This window comes from Gossypium hirsutum, chromosome A08, assembly GCF_007990345.1.
Source record: "Gossypium hirsutum isolate 1008001.06 chromosome A08, Gossypium_hirsutum_v2.1, whole genome shotgun sequence".
Taxonomy (NCBI): Eukaryota; Viridiplantae; Streptophyta; class Magnoliopsida; order Malvales; family Malvaceae; genus Gossypium; species Gossypium hirsutum.
In genome coordinates, this window is record NC_053431.1 from 65,176,166 (window position 1) to 65,184,533 (window position 8,368).

At 35.4% G+C, this 8,368-nt stretch overlaps 1 non-coding gene across 1 annotated transcript; it reads right to left on the reverse strand.

The window, feature by feature from the left end:
• Positions 1 to 811: 811 nt before the first annotated feature.
• LOC121205810 (small nucleolar RNA R71) lies at positions 812 to 918 on the reverse strand. Its single transcript, XR_005900883.1, has one exon. It is a non-coding gene; the product is annotated as a small nucleolar RNA R71 (small nucleolar RNA).
• Between the last annotated feature and the right edge of the window lie 7,450 nt (positions 919 to 8,368).

Consider the following 8,368-nt stretch of genomic DNA (forward strand, 5'->3'; position numbering starts at 1 on the left):
TGACCACTTTTGTGCCTTAATCCGATCCTCATGGGAACTATACTCACTCATGACTTTATTACTTAATCCAACGTGTATACTTGCACAATTCATATATCATATTCACAAGCGACAAGTTTTTGGGGCCGTTGTTAGGGATCAGCAATTTGGCGTAATTTGGTTTGGTTATTTTATTTAATTTTGCTTAGTTTTATTTAACTTCATTTAATTTAATTTCTACACGTTTGTCAGCAGTAGATGAGAAGAGGCATTCCTACTAACAAAGAGTATCCCATTGACTTAGTAATCAAAAGAACTTTGCGAAGAAGGTAGAAAGAACTGTGAAAAATGGCTAGGAATGGAAATGACCTTGATCTCAACAATAATCCAAATGGTCCAGGTCTGATAATAATCCAAATGGTCAGGATGTGAATCCTCTTATTTGTTAGGTGATTGATGACTGAGACCGACTTGTTTGAAAGAATGTTGCTCCAATTTTAGATGATTTGAATCCAGGGATAATCAGACCACAAATACAGGCTCAGCAATTTGAGTTTAAACCAGTAATGTTTCAGATGTTGCAAATAATAGGACAGTTTAGTGGGTTACCTGCTAAAGATCTGAGACTACACTTAAGACCTTTTGTAGAGGTCTGTGACTTATTTAGACAACAAGGTCTTCCTGAAGACGCCTTGCGACTTATACTATTTCCATATTCTTAAGAGATTGTGCGAGAGCATGGCTGAATGCTTTTTCGTCGAGGATAGTGACATCATTGAATGACATTTGTTAAAGGTTTTCACTACGATATGATCCACTAAATATGAATGCCAAGCTTAGAAATGATATCACGTATTTTTGGCAGTTAGAGGATGAAACATTATATGAAGCTTGGGAATGATTAAAAGATTTAATTGAGAAATGTCTGATGCTTGATTTCAGCACTAGACTAAGATGGAAATATCCTATAATGGGCTGAATGCACATACAAGAATGGTAGTTGATGCATCTGCCAATGGTACATTGTTGGATAAATCTTACAACGAAGCAGATGAGATTTTTAGAAAAGATTGCCAACAATGACTATTAATACCCTAATACAAGGGTTAGGACGTACAAGATAGCTGCTAGTACTATGGAGCTCAATGCAATTACTTCGTTGACAACCCAGGTATCTTCTTTAGCTAATATGATCAAAACAATAAAGAAGCCCACCAAGCCCAGCATCGGTATACTATATGGGTAATTTTAACCGAAATAATAATCCCTATTTTGATAGTTACAATCTGGGGTGAAAGCAGCATTCGAAATTTTAATTGGAACAATCAATGTGCGGGGGGTTCACACAATGTTGCAAGACAAAATATCCATAATGCACCCGCCTGGTTATAATTAACCTATGCCGAGGAAAAATGCTCAACAAGGTCAAGTGTCATCTTCTATTTCTATTGAATCTTTGTTGAAGGAGTATATGGTCAAAAATAATGATGTGATTCAGAGTCATATTGCATCTCTTCGAGCTCTTGAAAATCAAGTGGGGAAAATAGCGAACGCTCTAAATTCAAAGCCACAAGGAGCATTTCCAAGTGGTACTAAAAATTCAAGAACCCAAGGGAAAGAGTAGTGCAAAGACATCACTCTTAGAACTGGGACTCAGTTGGATAAAGTTGTTCAAGATGCCATGATAGAGGAAGACAAATTCAACTACAATCAAGAAAAGATTTCAAAACCTACTGCACATCAGACAACACCTGAAAAGGGCACCTAGAGATATGTTGTGACAAAATTAGATCGTACTGCCAACAAGAATGCCATAGTAAAACAATATCAATAACCTGAAGGACAACCACCTTTTCCTTTTCCTCAGCAATTCTAGATTTTTAAACAGGATGTTCAGTTCAAAATAGTTTTAAATACTTTGAAGGAACTCCACATCAACATACAATTATTGCAAGCTTTGGAGTAGATGCCCAATTATGTAAAATTTATGAAAGACATATTGTTAAAGAAGCCTAAATTGGGAGAGTTTAAGACTATTTCTCTCACTAAAAGGTGTACAGTAATGTTGATGAGTACCTCCAAAGTTGAAGGATCTAAGGAGTTTCACTATCCCTTGTTCAATTGGAAATCAGTATGTTGGTAAGGCGTTATGTGATTTAGAAGTGAGTATAAATATAATGCCTATGTCTATTTTCAGGAAGCTAGGAATTGGAAAAGCAAGACCTATTACGGTGACTTGGCAATTAGCTGATCAATGTTACGCCCATCTAGAAGGTAAAATTGAGGACATGTTGGTAAGAGTAGATAAATTTATATTTCCTGCTGATTTTCTTAATTTAGAATTTGAAGATGATCAAAATGTGTCAATTATTCTTGGAAAACCTTTTCTTGCTATAGGCAAAACTCTAATTTACATATAGAAAGGTGAACTAACTATGAGATTAAATGATCAACAGGTTACTTTTAATGTTTTTGATGCTTTGAAATGTGCAGACGAAAAAGAAGAATGCCACGCCATTGGTTTGATAGAAACATTAGTAGAGGAATTCACTAGACTTTGGCACAGTAATTCTGATAGTAATGAAGACTCATTAGAATGGATTGATGAAGTAAGTTTAGTAGAACTTGGTGAATTCATGGAAGCAAAATAGATGGTGGAGACACTAGGGAAAAAGTTTGACTCTTTGGATTTATTGACTCATTTGTTCAAGCCTCCTAAACCTTCTATAGAGGAACCTCCTACATTGGAGCTGAAACCTTTGCTGAAACATTTAAAATATGAATACTTGGGAGATAACAACACCTTGTTGGTTGTGATTTTTGTAGAAATGGCATCCAAACAAGATGTCAAGTTGTTGGAAGTCCCACAACGATTTAAGAAGGCGTTAAGATGGACCTTTGCTGATATAAAGGGAATTAGTCTTGTGTTTTGTATGCATGAAATCTTGTTAGAGGATTGCCACAACAAACCTACTAAGTAGCAAAGAAGATTGAATCTAATGAAAAAAGTTGTAAAGAAAGAGATTATCAAGTGGCTTGATGCTGGCATTATTTAACCAATCTCATATAGGTTATGGGTAAGCCCTGTACAATGTGTCTCCAAGAAAGAAGGTGCCACAATGGTTAGTAATGACAAAAATGAATTCATACAAACTCACATGGTTACAAGATGGAGAGTGTGCATGGATTGTTGGAAGCTTAATAAGGCAACTAGGAAGGACAATTTCCTTTTGTGGTTTATTGATCAGATGTTGGATAGGTTAGTAGGGAAAGCTTTCTACTATTTTTTAGATGAGTATTTAGGGTATAATAATATTTTCATAGCTCCTAATGACCAAGAGAAGATAATTTTCACTTGTTCATATGGTACTTTTGCGTTTAGACAGATAGCGTTCAAATTATGTAATGCCCTGGCAACTATTCAACACTGTATGATAGTCAAATTCTCGGATATGGTGGAGAATTTCCTTGAAGTTTTTATGGATGATTTCTCAATATTTGGAAATGATTTTGAATATTATTTGAAAAATCTGGAATTGGTTTTGAGCCACTGTGAAGAAACAAATCTTGTCTTGAACTGGAAAAAGGACCACTTCATGGTTTGTGAAGGAATTGTCTTAGGACATAAGATATCACAACGAGGAATTGAAGTAGGCTAAGCAAAAATTGAAGTAATAGAAAAATTTCCACCTTTACCAGTGTCAAGGGTGGTAGAAGTTTTCTATATCATGCAGGATTTTAGAGAAGATTCATTAAGGAGTTTTCAAATATATCTAAACCCTTGTGCACACTGCTAGAGCAAAATAGATCCTTTGATTTTGATCAACATTGTGTGGTTACTTTTGAGGAATTAAAGAAAATACTGGTAGCAGTACCAATTTTAGTAGCTCAAGAATAGACCTTGCCGTTGGAACTCATGTACGATGCTAGCGACTATGCCGTAGGAGAAATGTTGGGGCAGAAGAGATACAAAATACTGCATGCAATATATTATGCTAGTAGAGCTCTAACAGACGCACAGCTTAGTTATACCACCACGGAAGAAAATTTGTTAGCTGTGGTGTTCGTGTTTGATAAATTCCTTCCTTATCTAGCGGGTACTAAGGTTATAGTTTACACAGATCACTCAACTATTAAGTACTTGGTGCTTAAGACAGATGCCAAGCTGAGATTGCTTAGGTGGATATTGTTTTAGGGTTTAGGGTTTGACTTGGAAATTTGAGATCGAAAGGGGACTGAAAAACTAAGTGGCTGATCATTTGTCAACATGATAACTTTATTAAAGAACATTTTCAAGATGAACAATTGTTAGTTGCTAATGCATTACCATGGTATGCCGATATAGTGAATTTCTTGGTAAAGGGTATGATGTTGCTTTATTTAAACACCCACAAAAGGCGGAAATTTCTTCATGATGCTAAACAATATCACTGGGATGAACCCTTCTTATTTAAACATTGTGCTGATCAATTCATTTGAAAGTGTGTCCCTAATGATGAAATAGACAATATTTTGTAGTATTGTCATTTGGCTCCTTATGGAGGACATTTTGGAGGAATGAGAACCACCACTAAATTACTTCAGTTGAGATTCTATTGGCTGAATCTATTAAAAAAATGCTCATGAATTCTGTCAATCGTGTGACCATTGTTAGAGAATGGGGAATCTATTTAGGAGAATGAAATGCCACTACAAAGTATACTGGAGGTTGACTTATTTGATGCATGGGGAATAGACTTTATGGGTCCATTTCCACTGTCAGTGGGCAAATTGTATATACTTTTGACGATAGATTATGTTTCTAAATGGGTAGAAGTGGTAGCCTTAGCTACTAATGATGCTAAGTCAATACTGAAGTTCCTACATAAGAACATCTTTACAAGATTTGGTACACCTAGAGCCATTATCAGTGATGAAAGATCCCATTTTAATTGTAAATTGGTGGCCAATGGCTTGCGTAGTTATAGAGTGAATCATAAGATTGCTACGGCATATCATCCCCAGACAAATGGATAAGCTAAGAGTTCTAATAAAGAAATTAAACAAATTTTGGAAAAAAGTAGTGAACTCATCTCGTAAGGATTGGTCCACCAGACTGGATGAAGCTTTGTGCACCTATCGAACTACGTTTAAAACACCATTAAGGATGTCGCCTTTTAAAATTGTTTATGGGAAGCCAAGTCACTTACTTGTTGAGCTTAAGCACAAAGCATATTGGGCTATCAAGAAGTTGAACATGATTGGGTTGCTGTTGGTAATAAAAGGTTGTTAGAGTTAAATGAAATGGAAGATTTTCTGGCACAGCATATAAAAATGATAAACTATAACCAAGCGATGACATGATAACAGAATTATGTAGAGACAATTTGAACCAGGACAACATATATACTATTTAATCTAGACTCAAATTGTGCTTTGGTAAATTGAAATCTTACTGGTCAGGTCCTTTTGAAGTAGTTCAAGTATTCTCATACGGAGCTATTGTTAACAAAGACATGAAAATGGGTGTTACATTCAAAGTTAATAGACAACGCTTGAAGCACTACTATGGTTCTCATGTGGAGTGTGGCAAGCAAAGCATCGACCTTCAAAATGCTTGAGTTTGCAATTTTTTATATTATTTTATTTACTTGCTTTAATTTAAATTCATTTTTTTAGTTATTTTTGTTCATTGGTTATGTGCTAAATTTTTATTGTATGTCATTTCATTTCTGATTTTTATACATTAGTGTAGTTTTTCAAAGGCAAGATAAAAGAATCAACTTATTAGTGTGTACTAGGAGGGCGGTTGCCTTAGCATTACAGAGGTAGCATTATAGAGAAGCATTATGTCGTGACAAGCTAGGTGACGAGGTGTTAAATTATCAAGGGTTGACCTGGAAGAAAAGTCCAAATGAGAGATTGATTGAGTAAATTAACCTAATAATTTTCTTGGGGAAGCCTTAGGAAGATAACCTATATTGTAGGGCTAGGTTATTTTATCTTTTCTCCTTAAAAATTTCTTTCTGTTCTTGTCGCCACATCACAAACTTCCCTAGCATTTTTCATCTACCTTAAAACTGTCATCATTAACCCCCTTATTTCCTTCTCCCCAACGGTTCACATTTTACATTTCTCATAAAGCTCCCACCTTTATGGTTTCTTTATCTTCAAGCTCTACTCTTTTTATTTACACCTAGAGGATATCTTGGGTAGAGTAGTTAGAGAGTTCTATGCCCATGTGAACTCTCCTTATGCTTCTTTCATTTATATGTAGGGCACTTCTGTACCATTTAATGAGGATCATATAAATACCTAGTTTAGCCTTAGAGAGTTGCAAGATGAACATACCAAGTTTACGGATAACGTCACAACCGAGGGTTTGACACAATTTTGAAGGATTTATGTGTCGAAGGCACATAATGGATTGTTTCTAGTAAGGAATGCTACACTATTGAAAGGGCTTCATTGAAATCGTTTCCACGCATAATACCACCATTTCCAAGGAAGGGATGTTCGTGTTGTATTCTATTATAAAGGGAAGAACGATTAATGTAGGAAGGATCATTTTTCTAGAAGTCCATCGTTGTGCTGAGAAGAATGCCGGTAGTTTAAATTTTCCTTCTCTCATTACTGTATTATGTAAGACTACTAATGTTCCTCTTACTGATGCTGAGGATATTACCCCTAATAAGGGTGGACTCATAAGGGAAATTTTTGCCAAGCTTCAAGACATTGATACTACCACAGCAACTCAACAGAGTCAGGCTTCTACTGCCACGCGCATTCCTACAATACACTCTCAGTCACTTAGGACTCATTCAACCAGCAAATATTAAAATCCCTGAAGCAGCTAGGGCAAAGGATGTCCCTGTTTGAAAGTAGCAGTACCAACTAGCTGAAGAGTTAGTCCAGGCTAAAGAGTAGCAGGCTCAGTATTGGTCATATGTAAGGGATAGGGATTTGGCAGTTAAACGATCTCTACTAAAGAATTTTTCAAAGCCAATACCAGAATTTCCTATCTTCCCCATGACTTTGCTCCCATCTATTGAGTTTAAATCAAAACCAACTCACACTATTGTCGGAGCTGGCTCAGTAAATAAAGAGATCAATGCTAATATTGGACAGGTTGTTGAGGAAATTGAGAAGACAACATCCGTTGAGCTTGGTAAGGATAATGAAGAAGAAAAGGAAGGACAGAATGACCCTACTACTACTACAACCCCTACCACCGTAAAAGGAAAAACTCATGTACCACCATTTCTACCTAATTCTGTGACTGTACAAGATCATGAAATTGATCAGTTGATCGATGATCTCACAAAGACTGATAAGGAAGACGAAGAAGTAAACCCTATGAAAAAGAAGATAAGGTGCAAGGTCAAAGCCCGCAAGTCCACACGAAAAACTAAATAAAGTACCTATAATACAATCCAAGCCAGATAAGTTTTTTTTTCTTTTGATGATCATTCATTTCATTTCATTTTTCCATGAAATTTTTTTGTCCATAGCTATTTTTTTTTTGCATGCACATGCATTAAGGACAATGCATCCTTTAGGTTTGGGGCTGTATTGTGCATTTAGATTACACTTTATATAATATAGATGTTTTGCCACTGCATTGTAACTATCGAAGAATTGTTTTGTCTATAAGAAAGACAATTTACACTAATGATGTTCGATGATGAGTTTACATTTTTTGATATGCCTAGAACATGTGATAGTGAATTAGGTGAATTTAGTTTAGGTTAAGATGCTTGGAAATTAATTTCTAAAAATAGGATGTCTTATACACAGTGAGTTTTTTTTAAGGATATAGTAAGTATCTTTTAATGAAATTAAGGATTTTTAAAGCCAAGCATTAGTTATATTGCCACAATATTATTTAAATAAAGGACAGTAGGCACTCTCATGTTTAGAATTGCTAAGTAGGTCAGCATCACTTTGTTTGGTCAATTGTGCTGTTGATTAAAAAGGTGAGTCTAAGCAAGAGTGTGTTTCATGGAAATAATATTAAGGGCACTCCGTTGTAGCAAAAAGGATTGATTAGCTAAAGAGGGAGTTGTATGCCCCATCCATCCTTTTAGTCAAAAGTTTGAGCTTCATGAGTGACTTTTGGTTTAAATTATGACATGATTGAATACTCGGTAATTCAGTGTATGCTCTACTATGATTGTCAGTCGAAGAATTTTGTGACATATTAAATCCCTAAATAATATTACTGTTAAAAAAGCATAAATATGATTAATATATAATAAATAGGCTTAAAGCAAGTAACGTGTGTTTAGGTAATAAATGAACTAAGTAAATCAGAAGATGGTTACTGTAGGCCAAAAGAGAGAATACATGAGTGCTTAGGAGATTCTGTGTTTAGGGAGAAATTTTTTCACTACCTTTGTTGAGCAACCTT